The following is a 27,053-nucleotide window of genomic DNA, read 5'->3' as shown; positions in this document are numbered from 1 at the left end:
ACCACTACACACCTGTCAGATTAGCTAAGATGACAGGAACAAATAATGACAAATGTTGGAGGGGATGTGGGGAAACTGGGACACTAATGCATTGCTGGTGGAGTTGTGAAAGAATCCAGCCATTCTGGAGAGCAATCTGGAATTATGCCCAAAAAGTTATCAAACTGTGCATACCCTTTGACCCAGCAGCGCTACTACTGGGATTATATCCCAAAGAAATACTAAAGAGCGGAAAGAGACATATATGTGCCAAAATGTTTGTGGCAGCTCTTTTTGTTGTAGCTAGAAACTGGAAGATGAATGGATGTCCATCAGTTGGAGAATGGTTGGGTAAATTGTGGTATATGAAGGTTATGGAATATTATTGCTCGGTAAGAAATGACCAGCAGGAGGAATACAGAGAGGGTTGGAGAGACTTAAATCAACTGATGCTGAGTGAAATGAGCAGAACCAGAAGATCACTGTACACTTCAACAACAATACTGTATGAGGATGTATTCTGATGGAAGTGGAAATCTTCAACATAAAGAAGATCCAACTCACTTCCAGTTGATCAATGATGGACAGAGGTAGCTACACCCAGAGAAGAAACACTGGGAGGGGAATGTAAATTGTTAGCACTAATATCTGTCTGCCCAGGTTGCATGTACCTTCGGATTCTAATGTTTATTGTGCAACAAGAAAATGATATTCACACACATGTATTGTACCTAGACTATATTGTAACACATGTAAAATGTATGGGATTGCCTGTCATCGGGGGGAGGGAATAGAGGGAGGGGGGGTAATTTGGAAAAATGAATACAAGGGATAATATTATAAAATATATATATATATATATATAAAATAAAATAAAAAAATAAGCTCTTTGAGAGCAGAGACTGCCTTTCTTTAGACTTATTTTTGTATCCCCCAGGATTTACTTAGCTGAAGGCCTTCAAGAAATAAGCTCTTAATAAAATGCTTGTTGACTGACTGATATCTCAGTGTCCATGTTTGTTCTTTGCTCTAACTGAACACTGGTTTTTTTTTTTTTGTTGTTTGTTTGTTTTTTTGCTGGTCTAGTCTCTTTGATGGCAGATAGATGATGGAAGGGTTGGGGTGGGGTGGGGTGGGGTGGGGTGGGGTAGGTTGGGGTAGTGTAACACTCCTGCCTCACTCTGCTTCTCCCAACCAGGCACAGGTGCCAGGGTCTACCTTCTCTGGGTACTCTGGGGCCTGGAGTCCCTCACTGCAATACTGGCCTGCCTCCACAAATTCCTTAAGCTATTTAAAGCCCTCTGAGGCCAGTTAGCTAATCAGCTGTTCCCTTCCTGACCCAATCAAAGAGGTTATCACCTTGTAAAGAGCTCACTGGAGCTTAGACCATCTCGTTTACACATTTATAACTTCATCTTATTTGACTTCTTATGAAGCTCCCTGTGATTACTCCAATGTGGGGTGAGGAGATAAATCTTGCTCAGCAGAATAGAAATCAAACATTAGTAAACCTGGAATTAGGGAATTATTCTAGTTCCTTCATTTCCCTTCAATCCCTGTTTGCAGGTAATTCTATAATGTAGTTTTTTCCTGCAGAGAATAAGGACTACTGGTTGGTTTTGCATTTGGGTGTAAGTGGGCTTTTTTCAATCTTTGATTTCATTACTTGCTCTGGCTGTGCCTCAAGACCAGAATGCTCTCCTCATTCCCATCTGTGCTTCTTAGAATATCCAGCTTCCTTCTAAACTCAGTACACCTTCTGTATAAAGTCATGGCACATCTCTCGGCTGCAAATGTATCCTCCACATAATTGTTTGGATATTTGTAAAGATGTCTAATTTCATCAGCATGGGTTCTCTGTCTCTGTGTCTTTCTGTGTGTGTGTGTGTGTGTGTGTGTGTGTGTGTGTGTGTGTGTTTCTCTCTTTTTATATTACAACCATTCTGCATCTTCCTAAGTTGCTACAGCTAAAAGTGTCCATCAGTTGTTAATCATCCTTAGGATGATGATCCCTTCCTCAGTTATTGATACTGCTTTGCATAGGATAAATGTCCATTCTGCCTCCAGACCCATATTTGAAGTTTTTCTTCCTGACTAAAACCTTTCAGAGCTTGTCATTGCCCTGGCTTAGCTTTCCTGACCCAGAGTCACCTCCAGGTCCCAGTAAGGTCTGGGTTAGTAGACAATTTAGTAATCATTTTAGTAAAAGATTTCTTAATTACTTTCAGCATTTTCCTTACCAAAGGAAACCAGCAAGGATTGATTGCATAAGCCCTCTCAACATTTGAGTTCTTTTTTTTTTTTTTAGAACAGTTCTGTGGAAGTGGTAAGCTTAAAATATAAAATTAAATAACCTCCACTGGGTTTTGGTTCCTATAACCTATTTGACTAGGAAAAAATTATTCTTTGGACAGTATTCTAGAAGCCTTTGATGGTCAGTGGAAGGGTCTTTGTCTTCCATACTGCAGGAATAAGTCCTGCTATACTGAGTAGATATACTGTGTTGGAACAGGGGAGAAAAGGTCAGCTAGCTCATCAGCAAACACTTATTGAATACTTAAAATGTTCCAGGAATTGTATTAGGACACAAAGCAAGCAAAAATAATATTCTTTGTCCTCAAGAAATTTGACATTCTATGAGGGAGACAACCTGTATATAATTAGGTCCATATAAAATATAGACTAGACATGGAGTGGGGAAGTGTCTAAATATATAAATGTACAAATATAGCTCCTGGGTGACCTACATAGACATGATGGAGGTCTGGCCTCCCTCCTTTGGGAGACAAGAGGCACCATGTCTGCCTCATCAGCAGCTTAAGAAAGGCGACAATCAGACTAGATGCTGAACTATTCAGGCTGGAAGATTTTTCCTCCAGATTCCAAGGCAACTGTCCAGTTACAATTCTATCCTTTCCCCACTCCTCAGATATCTCTGATCTAGGGGTATAATTCCGGGACTTCAATTGTAGACATTAAATGGACCTGAAGAGGGAGAGAAGACCAGACATGGGAAACAGAAGAGGAGAAGTTGTGGAGGCAGGAGAGGTTTTATTCCAGGAACAAGTGGGTTGAACTGTTGATTGCTTACAGAAGAGAAAAGTATAAGAAGGCTAGAAAGGTAGAAGGGCCAGCTTTAAATGCCAAATAGATGACTTTAAATTTGAGTTTGATAGGAGCAGGGAATTGCTGGAATATACTGAGTAGGAGGGTGATATGCTCATATTTGAGCTGCAGCAAAATTATTCAGCACCTGAGTTGAGGATGAATGGCAAAAGGGGGAGATGGGCCATGAAACTATTTTGAAGATTATTGCAATCACTCAGACAAGGTCAAAGGCCAAAATAGGATGATTATGTGAGTAGAGAGATATAAAGGTAGCTGTGACATGATGCGGCGCCATAGTGGATGTATCAGCTTAATGTGAGGAAGGGGTGGAAGATAATACTGAGGCTTTGAGTCTTAATGATTACCTTCATTAATAATAAAAAAAAATTTAGAAAAGAAGGAGCCTCTTTGAAGTGGCAAGAAACTGGAAACTGAGTGACTGCCCATCAGTTGGAGAATGGCTGAATAAATTGTGGTATATGAATGTTATGGAATATTATTGTTCTATAAGAAATGACCAGTAGGATGATTTCAGAGAGGCCTGGAGAGACTTACAGGAACTGATGCTGAACTAGGAGATCATCATACATGGCAACAACAAGACTATATGATGATCAATTCTGATGGACGTAACTCTCTTCAACAATGAGATGATTCCAACCAGTACCAATTGTTCAAATGAACAGAACCAGCTACATCCAGAGAGAGGACCATGGGAATTGAATGGGGACTACAACATAGCATTCTCATTCTCTCTGTTGTGATTTGCTTGCATTTTGTTTTCATTTGCAGTTATTTTCCTCCTCAATCTGATTTTTCTTGTGCAGCAAGATAACGGTATAAATATGTATGTATGTATGTATATATATATATGTATATATATATATTGAATTTAACATATATTTTAACATATTTAACATGTATTGAACTACTTGTCATCTAAGGGAAGGGGGGAGGAAGGAGAGGAAAATTTGGAACAAAAGGTTTTGCAAGGTTCAATGTTGAAAAATTACCCATGCATATGTTTTATAAATAAAAAGCTCTAATTAAAAAAGAAAAGAAGGGGCTAGGAGGGGGAGGAAAAAGATGATGTGTTCTCATTTGGATATATTGAGTGTGAGATGTCTGTGGGGCATCTAATTTAAGATGTGTTGAAGGTACCTGTCTGAACACTCAAGTTGTGTCAAAGACCCTGCTAAGAAGGCTTCCACATACTTGGAAGGATTCAGAGCAGAGTCCTCTCCTATTTTATAATGTATGTGATCTACCATGGCGTGTCTCAAACTTTTTCCTCTTACAACCCTTTTTGATACAAGAAATTTTTATGGGACTCCAAGTATATAGCTATAAAAATATATATAAGTATATAAAATAGGTATGCAGATATATATAGATATATAAAATAGATAAGTATATAAAATATATAGGTATATAAAATAGGTATACAAATATATATAGATTATAAAATAGACATACAACATATATAGGTATACAAAATAGGTATACAAATCAAACATTTCTTGATAGTAAATCATACTTTTGCAATTCCCACATTCAGGGGAGACCCCATATGAGGTTGAGCGCCACAGTTTAAGAAAGTCAGGCCTCAAAGAGGCAGGCCATTTGATCCAAAGGCAGGAAAGGCCATACCTGGTGCCAATATACATAATGAGGGCATCAGTCTCTCACTGAGCTCTAAAAAGCATATAAAAGCTGAAAGATTCCAGGGCTCTCCGGCTGGTGGGGATCTCTTCAACTCAGATTGGTCTGGCCATGAGGACATGTTTTTCTTTAAAGTTTCATAATATGTTTTTTTTTTTTTTTTTAAATTTTATTTTATTTTATTTTTTTAATTTTTATTTTATTTTATAATTATAACATTTTTTTGACAGTACATATGCATGGGTAATTTTTTACAACATTATCCCTTGCACTTACTTCTATTCAGATTTTTTCCCTTCCTCCCCCAACCCCCTCCCCCAGATGGCAAGCAGTTTTATATATGTTAAATATATTACAGTATATTCTAGATACAATATATGTGTGTAGAACCGAATTTTTTGTTGCACAGGAAGAATTGGATTCAGAAGGTAAAAATAACAGTTTACATTCATTTCCCAGTGTTCCTTTTCTGGATGTAGCTGGTTCTGTCCATCATTAATCAATTGGAATTGGATTAGCTCTTCTCTATGTTGAAGAAATCCACTTCCATCAGCATACATCCTCATACAGTATTGTTGTTGAAGTGTACAGTGATCTTCTGGTTCTGCTCGTTTCACTCAGCATCAGTTGATGTAAGTCTCTCCAAGCCTCTCTGTATTTCTCCTGTTGGTCATTTCTTATAGAACAATAATATTCCATAACATTCATATACCATAATTTACCCAACCATTCTCCAATTGATGGACATCCATTCATCTTCCAGCTTCTAGCCACTATGAAAAGGGCTGCCACAAACATTTTGGCACATACAGGTCCCTTTCCCTTCTTTAGTAGTTCCTTGGGGTATAAGCCCAGTAGTAGTATGGCTGGGTCAAAGGGTATGCACATTTTGATAACTTTTTGGGCATAATTCCAGATTGCTCTCCAGAATGGTTGGATTCTTTCACAACTCCACCAACAATGCATCAGTGTCCCAGTTTTCCCACAGCCCCTCCAACATTCATCGTTATTTGTTCCTGTCATCTTAGCCAATCTGACAGGTGTGTAATGATACCTCAGAGTTGTCTTAATTTGCATTTCTCTGATCAATAGTGATTTGGAACACTCTTTCATATGAGTGGAAATAGTTTTAATTTCATCATCTGAAAATTGTCTGTTCATATCCTTTGACCATTTATCAATTGGAGAATGGCTTGATTTCTTATAAATTAAAGTCAATTCTCTGTATATTTTGGAGATGAGGCCTTTATCAGAACCCTTAACTGCAAAAATTTTTTTCCCACTTTGTTACTTCCCTTCTAATCTTGTTTGCATTAGTTTTGTTTGTGCAGAAACTTTTTAATTTGGTGTAATCAAAATGTTCTATTTTGTGATCAATAATGGTCTCTAGTTCTCCCTTGGACACAAACTCCTTCCTCCTCCACAAGTCTGAGAGGTAAACCATCCCATGTTCCTCCAATTTATTTATGATTTCGTTCTTTATGCCTAAATCTTGGACCCATTTTGATCTAATCTTAGTATGTGGTGTTAAATGTGGGTCCATGCCTAGTTTCTGCCATACTAATTTCCAGTTTTCCCAGCAGTTTTTGTCAAATAATGAATTCTTATCCCAAAATTTGGGATCTTTGGGTTTGTCAAAGATTAGATTGCTATTTTTATTCACTATCTTGTCCTGTGAACCTAACCTATGCCACTGATCAACTAGTCTATTTCTTAGCCAATACCAAATGGTTTTGGTGACTGTTGCTTTATAATATAGCTTTAAATCAGGTACACTTAGACCACTTTCCTCTGACTTTTTTTTCATTAGTTCCCTTGCAATTCTCGACCTTTTATTCTTCCATATGAATTTTGTTGTTATTTTTTCTAGGTCATTAAAATAGTTTCTTGGGAGTCTGATTGGTATAGCACTAAATAAATAGATTAGTTTGGGGAGTATTGTCATCTTTATTATATTCGCTCGGCCTATCCAAGAACACTGAATGTCTTTCCAATTATTTAAATCTGACTTTATTTTTGTGGCAAGTGTTTTGTAATTTTGCTCATATAATTCCTGATTCTCCTTTGGTAGATATATTCCCAAATATTTGATACTATCGACTGTTATTTTGAATGGAATTTCTCTTTGTATCTCTTGCTGTTGGATTGTGTTGGTAATGTATAAAAATGCTGAGGATTTATGTGGATTTATTTTGTATCCTGCGACTTTGCTAAAATTCTGAATTATTTCTAATAGCTTTTTAGCAGAGTCTTTGGGGTTCTCTAAGTATACCATCATGTCATCTGATAAAAGTGACAATTTGATTTCTTCATTTCCTACTCTAATTCCTTGGATCTCTTTCTCGGCTCTTATTGCCAAGGCTAGAGTTTCTAGTACTATATTGAATAGTAATGGTGATAGTGGGCAACCTTGTTTCACTCCTGATCTTACAGGGAAAGGTTCTAGTTTATCACCATTACATATGATGTTTACTGAAGGTTTTAAATATATGCTCCTTATTATTTTAAGGAATAGTCCGTTTATTCCTATACTCTCAAGCGTTTTTAGTAGGAATGGATGTTGGATTTTATCAAATGCCTTTTCTGCATCTATTGAGATGATCATATGGTTTTTATTAATTTGATTATTAATATGGTCAATTATACTAATAGTTTTCCTAATATTAAACCAGCCCTGCATTCCTGGTATAAATCCCACTTGGTCATAGTGTATTAACCTGGGGATGATTTTCTGAAGTCTATTTGCTAATATCTTATTTAAGATTTTAGCATCAATATTCATTAAGGAAATTGGTCTATAGTTTTCTTTCTCAGTTTTCGATCTACCTGGTTTAGGTATCAGTACCATGTCTGTGTCATAGAAGGAATTTGGTAGGACTCCTTCAATCCCTATTTTTTCAAATAGTTTACATAGCATTGGAGTTAGTTGTTCTTTAAATGTTTGGTAGAATTCACCTGTAAATCCATCTGGTCCTGGGGACTTTTTCTTAGGAAGTTGGTTAATAGCTTGGTCTATTTCTTTTTCTGAGATGGGACTATTTAGACTACTTACTTCTTCTTCTGTTAATCTGGGCAAGCTATATTTTTGAAGGTATTCTTCCATTTCATTTAAGTTATCGAATTTATCGGCATAAAGTTGAGCAAAGTAGCTCCTAACTATTGTTCTAATTTCCTCTTCATTAGTGGTGAGTTCACCCTTTTCATTTTCAAGATTATCAATTTGCTTTTTCTCTTTCCTTTTTTTAATCAGGTTTACTAAGGGTTTGTCTATTTTGTTGGTTTTTTCATAAAACCAACTCTTAGTTTTATTAATTAATTCAATAGTTTTTTTACTTTCAATTTTATTAATCTCACCTTTTATTTTTTGAATTTCAAGTTTTGTGTTTGTCTGGGGGTTTTTAATTTGTTCCTTTTCTAGCAATTTTAGTTGTAAGCCCAATTCGTTGGCCCTCTCTTTCTCTATTTTATGCAAGTAGGCTTGTAGAGATATAAAACTTCCCCTTATTACTGCTTTGGCTGTATCCCACACATTTTGGTATGATGTCTCATTATTGTCATTTTCTTGGGTGAAGTTATTAATTATGTCTATGATTTGCTGTTTTACCCAATCATTCTTTAGTATAAGATTATTTAGTTTCCAATTATTTTTTAGTCTCTTTTCCCCTGGCTTTTTATTAAATGTTATTTTGATTGCATTATGGTCTGAAAAGGATGCATTTACTATTTCTGCCTTACTGCATTTGATTTTGAGGTTTTTATGCCCTAGTATATGATCAATTTTTGTATAGGTTCCATGAACTGCTGAGAAGAAAGTATATTCCTTTCTGTCTCCATTTAGCTTTCGCCAAAGATCTATCATATCAAACTTTTCTAGTATTCTATTTACCTCTTTGACTTCTTTCTTATTTATTTTGTGGTTTGATTTATCTAATTCTGATAGTGCAAGGTTGAGATCTCCCGCTATTATAGTTTTGCTATCTATTTCTTCTTGCAGCTCTCTTAATTTCTCTTTTAAGAATTTAGATGCTGCACCACTTGGTGCATACATGTTTAATATTGATACTGCTTCACTATTGATGCTTCCCTTTAGCAGGATATAATGCCCTTCCTTATCTCTTTTAATTAGATCAATTTTTGTTTTTGCTTGATCTGAGATGAGGATGGCTACTCCTGCTTTTTTGGTTTTGCCTGAAGCATAATAGATTCTGCTCCACCCTTTTACTTGGAAACAGAGGGTAAAATAGACATTGAGAAAATTCATCGATCACCTACTGAAAGGGACCCTAAAATCAAAACGCCAAGAAATATAGTGGCCAAGTTCAAGAACCATCAGACAAAGGAAAAGATATTGGAAGCTGCTAGAAAAAAACAATTCAGATATGGGGGATCCACAATAAGGATAACCCAGGATCTAGCAGCGTCCACATTAAAAGAACGCAGGGCCTGGAACATGATATTCCGAAAGGCTAAGGAACTTGGTATGCAGCCAAGAATAACTTACCCAGCAAGAATGAGCATCGTTTTCCAGGGAAGAAGATGGACATTTAATGAAATAAATGAATTCCATCTATTTTTGATGAAAAAACCAGACCTACATAAAAGGTTTGATCTTCAAATACAGAACTCAAGAGATTTCTAAAAAGGTAAAAAGAAATCTTAAGAACTATACTTCTGTCAAAAAAATATGTAAAGAACATATGTACAATTTGTCTTAGAAACTAGAGGTGGAAAGGAGATTATATCATAAAAAAGTGTAAAGTGGTGGTACTATATCTCATGAAGAGGCAAAGGTAACCTATTATATCTGAGAGAAAGAAAGGAAGGAGATGAACATAGTGTGTATCAATAGACATATTCGATTTATGGTGAAACTTCTTCCACTTCATTGAAAAGTGAAAGGGAAGGAGTAAGCTAAGGGGAAGGGAATACAGTAATTTCGAGGAAAAGGGGTAAAATAAGGGGAGGATCTTTAAGGTGGGGGAGGGATCCTAAAAAGGGAGGGCTGTGAAAACCAAGTGGTGTTCACCAGTTTAATACTGGATAGGAGGGTAAGAGGGAAGGAAAGGGGAAAAGCATAAGCAGGGGTTAATAGGATGGCAAGCAATATAGAATTAGTCCTTATAACCATAAATGTGAATGGGGCAAACTGCCTCATAAAGAGGAAGCAGTTAGCAGACTGGATTAAAAGTCAGAATCCTACTATATGTTGTTTACAGGAAACACACCTGAAACAGGATGAGACATTCAAACTAAATAATCTGTTTTGTTTATGCATTTACAAACATTTCTGGATCATCCCCCCACTCCATTAGAGATCTCCTATCACAAATAACGAAGCAAAACTAAAAACAATGATCTCATTTGAATGCAACTTCAGGCACACACCCCCACTCTATTTTCTAAAAATGTCTTTTAACAAAATTAACAGAAATCTATATTCTCTCCTTTCTAAAGCTCACCATATTGAAAAAAAGGGAAAAGGAAAACAAATTATTGAAACAAATATGCATAGTCAAGCAAAATAAATGCCCTCAGTTGTGTATAAGGCATATACATATACAAAGAACAATGTGTGTATGTCAGTATGTATAACATATATCCCTTCCCTGTCAAGAGACAGCAGATTTCATCCATGGTCCCCTTGAACCATGGCTGGTCATTGCCTTGATCAGAGTTCTTATAGCTCTTAAAGTTGCTCGTCTTTACAGTTATGATGCAGAAATTGTTCTTTGGGTTCTGCTCATTTCATTCTTCAAAATTCATAAAATTCTTCAAAATATCTTTTTTTATAATATTGATTTTTTTAAATTGTTCTCCCAGCTCTGCTCACTTCATTCTTCGTCAATTCATAAAAATCTTCAGAATTGTTCCTTTTTTATAATACTGATTTTTATAAATTGTTCTCCTAGTTCTGCTCTCTTCCCTTTGCATCAATATGTGTGAATCTTTCCATGTCTTTCTTATTTTTCTTTTTTTCTTTCCTCATTTCTTATAGAGCAATAGTACTCCATCATATCCATATGCCACATTTTATTCAGCCATTCCTCCATTGATGGGCATTCCTTTAGTCTCATTTTTCCCACCAAATCAAGTGCTACTATAACTATTTTTGTACATATAGAACTTTTTAAATTTCTTTTGTGTATAGGCAATATATATATTGAGTATATATAATATAGATGAGTCAAAGGGCATGCATTATAAACAGTAACTTTTAGCATATAATTCCAAATTGCTTTCCAGAATGAGTACACTTACTCATTGATCTATCAACAGTATACATCAGTGTGTCTGTTTCCCCACAGACCCTCCAACATCTATCATGTTCCTTTTTATTTCATCTTTGCCAATTAGAGGGTATGATACAGAATTTCAGAAATACTATAATTTGCATTTTTCTAATTAGTAGTGATTTGGAGCATTTCCCCCATCTCTATAGATAGCTAGATTTATTCCCTTGAGAATTATTTGTTCATATCTTTAGACCATTTATCTTTTGGAAACTGGATCTTATTCCTATAAATTTGACTCTTTGAAATGACATCTTTAAAAGAAAAATATGTTGTAAAGATTTTTTTCCAGATAATTGCTTCCCTTTTAATATTAGCTTCATTGGCTTGGTCTGTGCAAGCTTTTTAAATTTTATATAAGTAAAACTGTCTATTTTCTCTCATGTGACCTCTTTCTTCTGTTTGCTTATGAACTTTCTTCTATCCAGACCTGATAGACCATTTTCTCTGTGATTCTCAGATCTATTTTTGATATGATTTTTCATATCTAGGTCATATTTCCATTCAGATCTTATCCTGGTATAAGATGGGAGGTATTATTCTAAATCTAATTTCTTCCATACTGCTGTCCAATTTTGCTTCCAATTTTAATCAGTGAATCCTTATTTCAGGATCTTTATGTTTATTAAATATTTGGTCTTGTGATTTGTGATCTCTCTGTTTTTAAACCAGTATAAAAATGTTTTGAGAATTATGGCTTTGTAGCATAATTGAGATCTGGTATTTCCAGATCCCTCTGCTTCCTGCTTCTTTCCATTATTTCCCTTGAGATTCTTGATTATTTTTGACTCCACATGAATTTTGTTATCTTTTTCTGGTTCTACAAAGAAATCCTTCGGTAATTTGACTAGTATGACATAGAAAGAGTAAATTAATTGAGATAGTATTGTAATTTTTATTATGCTGCCTGATCTTCCCATAAACAATTAATATTTTTCCAATTTTTAAATTCTTTTTTATTTCTCTAAAGATCTTAGTTGTGTTTATATAGTACTAGTATGTATCTTGATAGGTAGACTACCAAATATATATCTACAGTTAATTTAAATAGAATTTCTCTTTCTATATCATTCTGCAAGGTTTTATTGGTATTATTTAGAAATATTGATGGTTTGTGTGCATTTATTTTGTATTCTAAAATTTTGCTAAAGTTATAGTTTCAATTACTTTTTTGTTGAATTTTAGAATCATTTAGAAATCAACATCATTTCACCTGAAAAATTTATAATTTTGTTTCTTTGTGTTATTCCTTTATTTTTTCTTGTTTTATTACTATAATCAGTATTTCTAATACTATATATCAAATAGAAGCAGTGATAATGAACATCATTTTATTGGAAAGAATTCTCGTATATCTCTATTACATAAATGGTAGTTTAAAATTTTAGATATATACTATTTGTAATTTGAATAAAAAATCCATTTATTCTTATGTTTTCTAGTGTTTTTTGCAAGATGGATTTGTTTTGTCAAAATGATCACATTGTTTTTGATTATGTTATTAATAAGATTGATTAAATTTATAGTTTCCCAATATTAAACCAATTCTGCATTTTTCATTTAAATTCAATCTGGTTCTGATGTATAATCTTTACGATGTGTTTTCAATTTTAAAATCTCAATTAAACACTACAATAAATACTCTGAATATGAAAAATTAACCAAATTGAAAATAAAACCAATTCAATTAATAAATAAAATTTGGTGTTCTTAAAAAATAGATAAACTATGAATTAATTTGATTAAAAAGAAGACTAAATTATCAGTATTAAAATTGAAAAAGGGGAATTCATAACAAATAAAGAAGAAATAAAGGATATTAGCAACTATTTTGCCTAACTATTTGCCAATAATACTGACAACTTAAGTGAAATAAATATTTTATAAATATATAGAATACCAAATTATCAGAACAAAAAATAGAGGATTTTAACAATTCAGTATCAGAGAATTTAATTTTACAAACTATAAATGAACTTCCTAAAGGGGGAACTATAACAGCAGAGGGATTCACAAGTGAATTCTATCAAATATTCAAAGAACAATTATAAATTGTTTGTAAAAATAGCAAAACAAGGGGTTCTATCAAATTTCTTCAAAGATATAAATATGATCTTGATACATAAACCAGGCAGAGTCAAAACAGAAAAAGAAAACCACAAGTTTCCTTAATGTACATGGATGTAATAATTTTAAATAAAATATTGGTTAAGAGAGTAAGTGGATTTCTCATTATTGTACAGATTCCTAGGGAGATCATGTGTTAAGCTGTGCTACAAGTTACCCAAGTTCTTTAGGTAAGAAAAGATACAAGTGATGTATTACAAGGTATATGCCAACTGTATTCTTGTCAATTTTTTCTGAGTTTTTCATTTTTTTTCTTTTTCAAATGCATTGGAATACTAACACGACCAGGCTTTGGATAATTCTGGAGGGACAAAGCACAAAGTCTCCTCAATGTCCTCTTTCAGTTCCCTTTTTCTGTCTTTTATTCTTCATGACTAGGCAGTGATCTGCCTGAATACCTTTTTCTATACCATCCTTATCCCTCTACTCCCAAACAAAATTTATTCTTAGATAGTAGAAAATTAAAAATAATAGATTTATGAATTCAGGCTAAGATGTTAATGATGTCATCCCAAAGGCATTTATATTTTTATAGGAAATAAAGTTTTATCCAAAGGAAAGGAATAGTAGAATTTGAAGTATCATGTCAGACTAATGAAGGGGAAATTTTGAAGTAATGGAGCCTTGATTAAATTCAATAAATATAAGGCATCATGGATACAAAAAAACAAAAACAAAACCATCCCTTTCTTTAAATAGCTAACATAAAGCTAGGTTATAAATAGGAGTGAGGAATCCAACATATATTCAGAGAAATACATGCAAATTAAGCCCATAGGAATTTCAAGGGGGAAAGAGCTTTAATATCTGAATGCACCAGGAAAGATATTGTATTGTATGTGATATCTGAATTCCATTTTTAAGGAATTCGATAAGGGAGAGGTGAATCAGGAAAGAGGGTGAGCAGGTCAGTTTGACTCCAGTAAAAAGTACGTAAATGGAAATGATCTGAAATAAATCTGGAAAGAGAAGTGAGAACTAGACTGTGGAGGGTTTTAAAGACTATGGTGGTTATTCTATGTTTTATCCTACAGACAATAGGGAGTCATTAAATATTTTTGAGTATAACCTCATTGGATCTGAATTTAAAGAATATTATTTTAAAAACTGTGGGGAAAGAGAAAAGAGAATGGATGTGAAGAATGTTGTGGTGGTAGAAGTGACAAGATTCCCCTTCCAGCCATCTTCCAAACCCACATTTCTATCCCACTTTCTAACACTAGCTGTGGGAACAGTAATCAAATCAATGTGTTCATTTCTGTCAATCAATAGCCCTAAGTTATATGTATTATCTTCCCTTTATTGAAATATCAGCTTCTTTGGGGCAGAACATGCCTTACTTGCCTGTGTGTGTGTGTGTGTGTGTGTGTGTGTGTGTGTGTGTGTGTTCCAACTACTTAGCACAGTTTGGGCACTGGATAAATGATTATTCATTCAACCCTTCACTTGGCAGTTGATTTGCAGTGGAACTGAGGGAGAGGCAAGAGGTAAGAATGAAGCCAGATGATCTGAGGCACACCTTCTGCTTTGCTTCCATTCTCACTCTATGGTTGCTACTAGCAACAGTTACCTCCTTTATCTTTAGTTAGTATCCTTCACAGTCTAGCTAGGTGGCTTCTTCAGTGTCTTTGGTTCCATCCTTACTGCAGCCAAGCATTGCTATAAACAAGCAAAGCCCAACTATATATTTTTGGACCCTGGTGAGATGCCAGACTTCCAACTACTGTTTCCACTAAAAAATCCTGAGTCACTTCTGGCCAGTAATGGATTTCCAAAGCATTACTATCTTCAATTGGAAAAAGAAAACATGCTTAAAAGTAAAACTCTGTATTTTAGTGTGGGGAGATTTTTATTATCTTTATCTTTGACACCATGAGCCAGGTCTATATGGTCAAAATATTGGATTCAAGACTCACAGATTCCGACTATTTGAGCTGGAAGTGACTAAGAAATAAGATAGTCCAATGATCTCATTTCACAGATGAGGAAACTGACTAGGAGAGTCAAGTGACTTTGCAAACTGCCAGTCACACATCATTTTTTCTGGGCTCTACATGGAAATCCTTGCCAACACTTTTTTTAAAAGTTGTATTGGGTGTTTTTTTAAGCACTCATTTCATGACTCAATGATTCTCCCCCTTCCCATTCTCTTTCCTAAATAGAACCCTCAAAGATAGCAATAAATCAGCACCTTGAGCACTCAGCTTTTTCTGAGATCAGGGCTAACAGGAAAACCTTGTTCCAGCAGCCCAAGTCTTTTGGGCAAACATATTTTAGAAATGAAATTACATAATGCTGCAGGAGGCAGGGTTTCCAGACAGCAAGATTGACCTGACATCAGGGGTAACATGCTTTTGGCAGAGTTCTGGAGTTTGTACAGACATCTGCTCTCTAATCAGTTGATGACATGTAATAAGATAAATCCCCTTTTGCTGCTCCCACACCATAGAAGGAAGGGAAGTCATCAGGAATACAAAAGAGGAACTTGGACCTATAAAGGTCAGAATAAATGAAGATTTGTGGGAAAAGATGATAAGAGATAGGGAGCTCATTGTTGGAATAATAGTGGGAAGACAGGCATGCTTATTCATGGCTGGTGGAACTATGAACTGTTTCATATAATCTGGGAAATTATTTGGAATTCTACAAGAAAAGTTGCTAAGTTGTTCATCTGATCCAAACATCTTCCATCTGGTATTCTCTACAAGTGGTTCTCAAAGTGTAGTCCAGAGAATCTTAGGGAATCTCTAAAACGCTTTCAAGAGGTCTACAAATTCAAAATTAGTTTTTATTTCTAATGTGGTAATTATCTATAAATATAACCCACAGAAACCAAAACTATTTGGACAGATCCTCAATCATTTTAATTATTATAAGTATAAAGATATTGAGAACAAAAGTTTGAGAACTATTGTTATATACCAAGCAAGAAGAGACTGTTGTTGCAAAAAAAAAAAAAAAAAAAGTTCATAGCTGAATTATTCAGTACACCACCAGGAAGCAAGGCACAAAATATGCAATATACAGGCCCATTTGTTGAGGAATGGATAAAAAAGGGCATAGGAATATAATGGATATTATAGTACCATAATGAATGACAAATAGAAAAAAACTCAGAAATATGGGAGGACTCATATGAAGAGAAGAAAGCTATACCACAAGAACTACAAAAAGGAAAATTTCATTGATGTGGAGAAGCAACAGACTGACCTCTGGATCAAAGCCATCGATTCCCTGAGTGACCTTGGGCAAATGACATTATCTCTCTGGTCCTCAATTTGCTTCATCTGAAAAATTAGAAGGTTGAACTAAATGAAGTCCCTCCCTTCCCTTTTTTTTTTCCCCTGAGGCTGGAGTTAAGTGACTTGCCCAGGGTCACACAGCTAGGAAGTGTTAAGTGTCTGAGACCAGTTTGAACTCAGGTCCTCCTGAATTCAGGGTTGGTGCTCTATCCACTACGCCACCTAGTTAAACCCCTCTCTTCCCTTACACCTAGAGCAAGATCTTCAGTATCCCCCACCAATTCTCTTTGTTGGTTAGAACTGAGTAAAAAATAATGATTTTCCTCCTTGGTTTCCTATATCTGAAAGATGGAAGCTAGGGCAAGCCAAGATTTTTTAAAAACCCACCAAATATTTTGCTCTAAGCAGGGTGAGATCTCCAACAGATGTCTGGAAGTCTTCACTTCCACTATATGCCCCTTGCGTGGCAAGTGTGTGAGTATGATATTGCCCACCACCTTAAGCTGGCATGTTAGAAGCACCATCCTTTCGCCTTCATCTTCATCCAAAGCATCCCTCCTAGGCAGAGGTTTATAGACTTTTGGGAAAGACACACCATCTTTTTCAAAATAAAAAAAAATTAGACAGGGACAAAACTTCTTGATGTTTGCCAAGCCTTTTATTTATGTTATATATGCTTCTTATGCATAAGACATATTATTATATTTTCACAGGTTTCATACTTTCAAGTCTTAATGACTTGATCTTTGTTGTTAAATCTCGAGCTTACTTTCTTTCCCTCCCACTTAATAGCATTTTATTTTTTCCAGTTAAAATAAAGATTGTTTTCAATATTCATTTTTGTAAGATTTTGAGCTCCAAATTTTTCCTTCCTTCTTTTGAGTTTGCCAAGATTAGAAGGGAAGTAACAAATTGGGAAAAAATTTTTACAGTTAAAGGTTCTGATAAAGGCCTCATCTCCAAAATATACAGAGAATTGACTTTAATTTATAAGAAATCAAGCCATTCTCCAATTGATAAATGGTCAAAGGATATGAACAGACAATTTTCAGATGATGAAATTAAAACTATTTCCACTCATATGAAAGAGTGTTCCAAATCACTATTGATCAGAGAAATGCAAATTAAGACAACTCTGAGGTATCATTACACACCTGTCAGATTGGCTAAAATGACAGGAACAAATAATGATGAATGTTGGAGGGGCTGTGGGAAAACTGGGACACTGATGCATTGTTAGTGGAGTTGTGAAAGAATCCAACCATTCTGGAGAGCAATCTGGAATTATGCCCCAAAAGTTATCAAAATGTGCATACCCTTTGACCCAGCCATACTACTACTGGGCTTATACCCCAAGGAACTACTAGAGAAGGGAAAGGGTCCTGTATGTGCCAAAATGTTTGTGGCAGCCCTTTTCATAGTGGCTAGAAGCTGGAAGATGAATGGATGTCCATCAATTGGAGAATGGTTGGGTAAACTATGGTATATGAATGTTATGGAATATTACTGTTCTATAAGAAATGACCAACAGGAGAAATACAGAGAGGCTTGGAGAGACTTACATCAACTGATGCTGAGTGAAACGAGCAGAACCAGAAGATCATTATACACTTCAACAATGATACTGTACGAGGATGTATGCTGATGGAAGTGGATTTCTACAACATAGAGAAGAGCTAATCCAATTCCAATTGATTAATGATGGACAGAACCAGCTACATCCAGAAAAGGAACACTGGGAAATGAATGTAAACTGTTATTTTTACCTTCTGAATCCAATTCTTCCTGTGCAACAAAAAATTCGGTTCTACACACATATATTGTATCTAGAATATATTGTAATATATTTAACATGTATAAGACTGCTTGCCATCAGGGGGAGGGGGTTGGGGGAGGAAGGGAAAAAATCTGAATAGAAGTAAGTGCAAGGGATAATGTTGTAAAAAATTACCCATGCATATGTACTGTCAAAAAATGTTATAATTATAAAATAAAATAAAAAATTAAAAATTAAAAAAAAAAAAAATTTTTCTTTTGAGTTTGCTTTCTTTTACTGCCTACTGTGTGCATTATTATATAGAATTGTGAAGTCAGTAACATCATTCCAGACCCTTTTAAAATTTTCCTCTGAGAATTATTGCATGCCCCTTTCTGCTCCTGTTCTTTCTATGTGAGATCTGTTGTCTTACATAGCCTCTGACTTACACTTTTAGCTAAGTATCTTTTTACTTTCTCCTTTGCTAGAAGTCTGCTTGCTTAATCATGGGACCTCCTATCTAGCCTTAGTCATTGAATGGCTTCAATCAAATTGAGATCTGTTGAAGACCTTAGCTTAAAAAGATCAAGGTCTCCCATTACATCCAGGCCTATCTTCAGCCGTCCTGATATATCTTTGGCTACTGGACCCAGATGGTTCTGGAGGGGAAAGTGAGGCAAATATCTTATACACTTCTCCCTTACTTAAATCCAGTTCTCTTGCATGTCATGGTATGGCCTCCTTGATGTCGTGGTCCTCTTCGAGAATGAAAGACAATCAAGCACAACAACAATCACCTGTTTAACCATTCTCAGCATCCTCCACTAAATGACTCTTTCAGATACTGGAATAATGAACCAGTGTTTTTATGCTGTGAAGAAAAGATTGCTACTAGTAACCCCCTTCCATCTTTCTTCTTTCCTGACACTGTTTCCATCTAGCTATTTGAATTGGGGAAAATTTGCCCCTACCCTGTACAGCTCTGTTCAGAACAATAGTTTGGTTGCAATAAGCTATATGATTCAATTAGAAACTTTCTGTTGTTAAAAGGGCAGGACCCACTTGATTGAAAAATGATATCCTTTAAAAAGGGGGAACAATTTATCTGGCTCCAGACCTGGTATAGAGCTTAGAATACAGAAGGTTTGATGTTGTCTCAAACCCTTGGAGGACTGAAGAGGAGATACTGTAAAAAGGAACAGGGCTAGGATTGTGTGCCCTGAGAAGAGAAGACTAGAGCCTTAGCCAAAATTCTTTCTTCTTTCATCTTTCCTGGAGAATTTGATAGCAGCCTTCTTTCTCCCCCCTCCTTTTTTCCTACTATTCCTGGTTTATCATCTTTTTTTCCTTTTATTTTTTATTCATTTTTCTTTATTTGAAGATTATTTTTAATATTTTATTTTGAAGAAACAGAATAAGAGAAAAGGAAAACAGAAAAGCAATACTAAGCACAGTGAAACAAAACAAAAGAGAACAATGTTATATGCCTAGCACATAACATTCAAAGGATTCAAACTATATAACAACAAATGCCAACATAATATATATATATATACATATATATAAGAAATTCTATTCATGAGTATCTATCTTTTCTTTATTTCCTTATAAATTAATTCTAATTCTCTGCTGCACACCTTTTTTTATATTATTTTTCCCCTTTTATTCCCCCCAACCCCAAACAGGCTACAGTTAAGAAAGGATATATTTATATATACACATGTAGATACATCCTTCCATATACACACTCAAACACACGGCCACCCCAGATACACTCACATGTCTTTTCTATCCCTGCTGACTGTTTTCATTAAATTCTGCTCCATAACTTGGCTTACTCTTACTTAACCTCCCCCCACCCAGGGATCCCTTCCTTGTCTTTTTCCTTCACCCATTATTTCCTCATCCACCTATCCCTCTCCCTTTATTTCTTTATAGATTTTGGAGGGTGCTATTCCTTTTGTGGTATTTATGTAGTGTTGCCTATTAAACCCATTCCCGATCTGAGTAAGTATTCAGAACTACCAGCCCTCCTCCCCCCTCTAATAACTCTGTGTCAATTCTTCCTCTTCACCTTATTTGTATAGCAAGATTACTATTTGAGCCTTTACTCTGCCAATCTTTCTTTTGAGCTATCCTATTGTTGATGTAAATCTTAAATGTAAAGTATATATTTCCCATGTTAAAAAAAATCAATTTGTCCATATTTAGACAGTTTGTCCATCTTTCTCTTATATGTTGAAATTTTTTGTAAAGTTTGGGTTTGGTTGATAGAAAGTCCTGGAAATCCTGAAGTCCACTTTTTTCATTCAAAATTATAATTAATTTTGATGCATATGATATTTTTGGCTGCAGGCCTAGTTCTTTTGATTGTCTGTCGATATGATTCCAGAACCTGCAGTTTTTTATCGTAGCTGCTGATAAGTCATGTATTCTAATTGCAGCTCTAAGTTTTTTCTTGTTTCTTGCAAAATGTTCTCTTTGATCTGGGGTTTTTGAAATTTGGCAATAATATTTCTGTGTGTTTTCCACAAAGGATCTCTTTGAGGTAGTGATCCATGAATTTTTTCTATTTCTACTTTTCCTTCATGTTTTATCACTCCAGGACAATTTTTTAGAATTCTTCCTTGCATTGTATCAAGGTTCTCTTTTTGGTTGCAACTTTCTGGCAGTCCAATTATTCTTATATTTTCTTTTCTTGATCTTTCTCCAGATCTATTGTTTTGCTTATAAAATGTTTCACATTCTGTTCTATTTTCTCACTTCTTACCATCTGTTTTATAATTTTTTTGGTCTCTCATAGTTTCACTAGCTTACCCTTGCCCAATTCTAATTTTTAAAGAATTGTTTTCATCATCGAGACTCTGTACCTCCTTTTCTAATTGGTTAGCTTTTTTTTCATAATCTTCTTTTTTCTTGAATGATTTTAATTTTTTCCTTAGCTCTTCCTCAGTGTCTCTCATTTGACTTTTAAATTCCCTTTTGAGTTCTATAAATTCTCTCTGGGCAGAGAGCCATGTCACATGACTCTTTGGGGTAGAGGTTTTTTTTTTTGTTTTGGTTTGGTTTGGTTTGGTTTGGTTTTTTTTTTTTTTTTTTTTTTTACTAAAGTGTCCTTTTCTGAAGATGAACCCTGCTCTTCCCTGTTCCATTTTCCCTGTTCCCATAATATGTTTCAATGGGGGGAGAGGTAATTTCTTCTTTGCTGGTTCATTTCTTTTTTAATAAGAGGTATCAGTGTAAGTACTTCTAATTATGGTGTGGGGGGACGGTGCCTCAAGCTTTCCTTCAGCTCTCCTCTGACTCAAAATCCCAAACCAAGAGCTCCACCCTCCTGCAAATGCCCACAGCCAGCAGCATCCCTGTCCCACTGCTTCTGCACTCACCAGGTTCTGATTGCTTCTCATGGCAGGGCCACGTCTCAGCAGCACAGAAGGGCCTGGCATTCCTAATCAGCTGAGTAATATCTTCTGACTCAAACCCCAATTTGACAAATAATACTGGAAATGAAAGTGTCTGTGGTTCCTGCTGAGAAGCCAGCTTCACCCAGCTAGCCTGAGGGATGTCCATTTGATATTTCTGTGGAGCTAGCCCAGAGGTGTTTGCACTTCAGACAGGTTAACCCCAGCCTGGCGTCTTTCTTCAGATCTTGATTTGTTTGTACTAGGAGGACCCCTATTCTGCCCTTAATCTTGATTTTTCACCAATCTATGTTCACCCTGAGGCATAATTTTTTTCTATTTGTGGGGGGAATCAAGAGAGCTTGAAATTTACCAACCTATTCTACCATTTTTCCAGAATCCTCAGGTTTATCATCTTTTCTATGGAAAACCCACAGAGCTTCTGGAAATCCAATAGTGCGAGGAAATACCATTCTCCCTATTTTACAAAGAGTTAAACTTGAGTCTGTTCTCTTCTACTGTTTCCACAAAGAATTGGGAAGTCCATGTGGCCTCAGGCCAAGGCAAGTTCAACTGGACCAAGGAAAATGAATCCATTCCCATTCTTCTTTCAGAAAATTGGGAATTATGTTCTGCAGGACTACTGTTCAGAATTATACTCTTAAATTAAAGAAGCTATTTTAATAAATATCTTTTAAATCTTTTGTCACTTTAACAAACATATGCAAAAATAACATTTCCGTTTACAAAGTAGAATAGAAAAGGGGATCATATATAAAACTTTGAATCTCTGTTTTGTACTGCTTGGTTTCTAAAAATATATATACAATAAATTCACATGTTACTTTCAAGTTCTCTTCATTGAAACTTGTATTTTCTTTTGAACTTTCTGGTTCCTTTGGTTCATTTTTTAAAATGCTTCAATGATCCTACTTTTTAATTTTTGGTATAAAGCGGTGTGGTGTGGGTGCTTTGTTATTTTGCCCATGAAGATTTTAGATATAGATATAGATATAGATATAGATATAGATATAGATATAGATATAGATATATCTGTCTATCTATCTATCTATGTCTAGATGTGGCTTAAGGAAAAGCATCTCCTTCCCCTTCTCTTCTTTAGGAAGGGAAGCAAGAGATTGGAGCCAGAGATTGGTCACTCTCCTCTGCTTAGAAACACAAACTACCAGGCTAGAATTATATCTGTCTGCTCCCTTTAATATCATTAATATGGGAGAAATGATTTTTAGGTTCAGTTTGTATTTCTGATTGCTATTTCTTAACAGAAAAGGAACACTTCAAGGTGTATATCGAAGATTTGACCCCCTTCCTACCAGATGCTGATTCCACAATAAAAATCCATAACAAATAAACCCATTTATCCAAACAGATAGCAAACAGAAACCAGAGAAAACATATATAGGACACTTTATACCTGGAACTATACAGGGGGAAGGAGCTTTTCCTTTGAGTGAGATAAGTCAACTTGACTAAGAGAAAAAGTCCCAGATCTCCCCCAAGGGGAAGTTCCTTGAAGTCTCTGTTATTGTAAACTGGGCATAATAAAGAGATCAACTACTGTCTGTATATGTTGGTGTCTTCCTAGAGTCTTTCTCCCTTTAGGGACCTGAAGAGAATCTAGAATGGCCTGACTTCTCTAGAAGCCAGAAGAAACCAGATCTCTCTTCTTTACAGCTCTCCCCAATTTCTCCAGCCCCTCAATGCTGGGCATTGAGTAATCCATCTTCACCAATAAGGAGAGAATGCTATATAATTGGGCCTTTGAATTAAAGGTTTTCTTGGCAATACTGTCACTAAGAATCCTCTGTGTGGATGGATTTCTGTGTTTCCACTAGGCTAAATATTTCTACAGAAAGCTGATTTTCTTGCTATTCCCCTATAAAGAATGAGAATGGAGGAGGGAAAGGATCTAGAAAGAAGGGAGCAGTGGCATCTAAGGATCAAAATTAAGCCCGAAGAGACCTGTCCTCATCTTTCCAGAGAACATACACATACTGCTGAGTTGGGAGCAGCAGGTAGAATGATTAGAAGCTGGAATATGTTGGGACTGGTAGGAATAATGGGACCTATGATAGGTATTGCTTCCAGGTTCCTATGTGATGACTAGGAGCTAAAAAGAAACAAGCCCACCCAATGTAGACAAAGACACATCATGTTATGAGGGTCTCTGACAAAAAAAGGTCATTGGGGAAGCAGCTGGACTGAACTAAAGCTCTTCCAGATTTTTATATGAGCAGGAAGCCCCAGTTCTTTACCCTTGATCCCTTGAAACTACTTTTCTTGTACCTTTCTTTTCATCAGTTCCCATTGTCATCTCTTCCCCTGGCCATCCCATGGCAGTCCCACCAGTGGCTGTTTTGCAATTTCACAATGAGAGTTGTAAGGGGCCTCAAAATCTATGAGCCCTGGCCACCACACTGCAAGCAGGAGAAATGAAAAGAGGGAATTGCTGAAGTAGAGTGGGAAAAAAACTTCCACTAATTATTGATGCACCTGTTGATTAGGTTTTTTATTTATGTCCAAAATTAAACAGTACTCATGGGTAGCATAGTTAGGGTGGCACAGTGGATAGAGTGTCCAGTCTGAAGTCATGAAAACCTAAGTTCAAATCTGGCCTCACACCTGTGTGACCCTGAGCAAGTCATTTCACCCTGTTTGCCTCAGTTTCCCTATCTGTAAAATAAACTGAAGAAGGAAACAGCAAACCATTCTAATATCTTTGCCAAGAAAAACCAAATGGATCTTGAAGAGTCAACCATAATTGAAATGGTCAAATAACAATAACAACATTTATGAGTGAGGATAGTAAGGTTTCAGTTCTATATTTGAGGTATATTATTGATTAAAATGATTTTTGTGGATGGCCCTATTAACATAACCATTCGTTATAACTTTTGTTTCTTTGAGAAGATCCATTTCACATTACAAATAATTAACTTTTTTTGGAGGTAATTGAAGTTAAATGATTTGCCTAGAGCCTCACAGTAGGCAAGTACCTGAGGCTGGATTTGAATTCAGGTCCTCCTGATTCCAGAGCCAGTGTTCTATTCACTGTATCATCTAGCTGACTTCAGATAACTTTAACAAGTGATAATGATAGCTTTTGTTTTTATGTCACAATCATTTCTAGATATATCCCACTCTATCTGGTCTCCCTTATAACAAACAAGCTAACAAACTAATAAACAACAGAACAAAAATAAAGCAAATAAAAGAACAAAAAAAGAGAAGCAAAACTAACTGACCAAGTGGCCACATAAGAAAGTGTTTGAACCATTCTGTACTTGTAGTCTCCATTCTCTGTAATGAAAAGAGGGACATGCTTCCTCATTCTCTAGGACCAAGATTGGTCATTACAATTATTCAATTATTTATCATTCAATTTTATAAAAGGTTATATCTAGTCAATCCTTTTATTTTCTATTTAAGAAAATTGAGTATCAGAAGGTAAGGATATAATGACTAATCCAAAATCACCTCCGTAAAACTTTTCAATTAATGTACGTGTATAATCTGCATCTAATTACTTGCTGTATTAGGGAAGAGAGGGAGGGAGAAAAATTTAAAACTCAAAATATTATAAAAGTAAATGTGGAAATTGAATGCAATTGAATGCAATTACAAAAGTTGCAATTGCAAAAAATATTATTGAGTGGAAAAAAATTTTCACTTCCAGGGAAGGGAGATTAGTGATTTCTTCATTATGGAAAAACTCCGAATGGAAACATTCTCCAACTGCAGTTTGTCAACTTGTCGGTGATAATTGTCCCAATCATTTCCAAGCTGTTCCACCTCTACTCTGCTCAGCTCCTCATCTTTCTTATCTCTCTCTTGCTGAATGCCCAGACTCCTTTCTTGGACTCCATTGGGGTCTGGTGAATGAGCTTTTGTCCAAAACCAAGCAATGATATTACTTTCCTGACATTTCCAAACTATCAGTTCATTCTTCCACTCTGTCCTTTCTAGCTTTACTATTGTCTCCCCCCTTTGGAATATAAACTGTTTGCTTATATTTGCACCCTCAGAGCTTAGTCCAATATCTGGAACATAATAAGTGCTTAATATTTAGGGTTCGGGAGAGGTGCCTGGGACCCTGTGTTTAAATGGGCTGCCCAGGGTCACACTGCCAGTATAGATTTGAATTCAGGTCTTCCTAATTCCAAAAATGGCTTTCTATTCCGTGCATCAATTAATAATGACAATCATGGAATACTTTGAAATTTGGGAAGCTTTTCATACATCACCCCCTTTTATCTTTGCAGCAACTCCAAGAGGAAAGTTCTGTGATCATTATGGTCCTCATTGACTGATAGAGACCTCAACTCTTGTTTTCCTTTTGAGAAAACTGAGACTTAGAAAGGTAGACTGACTTATTTGCAAATCTCAGAAGGTGGAATAGAACACAGCCCTTCCAGGTAACAAATATGGCTCTCTATTCTTCGTACTGTCCTTGCAGAGAACGAATTAACCAAGAGTCTTTTCCAGCCAGCCTTTAACTTTTGAGTTACAACACTTGGCATGTAATAGTAGCTGCTGCCAACTTTCTCCACTTTGCTCCATCAAAGCAAGTAATTTTGTTAACACAGGTCCAAAGGTAGCAAAACAGCAGATGTGGGCTTGCTTGCCTGTGTGGCTCACCCAAGGCTGGATGAGGTCATACTTTGGCTGAGCCTTTTCCTTATTGGTCCTGCCTCAAGCTGACTTGTCCAATTGCCTTTCACAGAATTCTGATTCTATCATTCAGTGGAAGTGCCATTCTCTAGCTTTGTCAGCAGATCCACCCTGAATGATAAAAAGCAAAAGCAAAGACCAGTTTTCCTTCCTTCCTCATTGGCTCAGAGGGATTTATTTTGTAGCAAATAGGATCTCTTGGAACTTCAGCTCTTCTCGAACTCTTAATGAAGCAACCTGCCCCTCTTGAGAAAGAACTCCATTTATGTCTAGAATTTTTTGCCACTTCACAATAACCACAGATTGCTCCATTGCCTTGTTGAAGAAGGGCCCTACCCTAGCACTCTGCCCCATGATTCTGCCTGTTTTGACTGGCAAAGGAACACCCACATGTCCTCAAATCTGTCTGGGTGATTCATCAGACACCACTCCCCGAAGAACCAGTGGGTGAATGTGTAAGCACTCCATTCCCCTTGTCCTATTTCTCCCTGACATATTGTCCTTGACATATTGACCCATCCTTCCCATAGGGGACAGAATTGTTTTCTTAAAGCATATGCTGTAAAACATACTGTAGTACAATCAGTAGGGAACTGGTCTCAGAATCAGGAAGACCTGAATTCAAATTTGGCCTCAGATATTGATTAATTTGCGGGACTCTGGGCAAATTCCCAGTTTCCTCACCCATAAAATGGAGATGATAATAATAGCATTGAATTTAGGATTGGGGTGAGGATCAGATGAAATGATGTATGCAGACCTCCAAGTGTAACATCAGCCTCAGATATCATGGGAC

The sequence above is a fragment of the Sminthopsis crassicaudata genome, chromosome 5 (assembly GCF_048593235.1).
Source record: "Sminthopsis crassicaudata isolate SCR6 chromosome 5, ASM4859323v1, whole genome shotgun sequence".
Taxonomy (NCBI): Eukaryota; Metazoa; Chordata; class Mammalia; order Dasyuromorphia; family Dasyuridae; genus Sminthopsis; species Sminthopsis crassicaudata.
Note: the sequence above shows the minus strand (reverse complement) of the source record.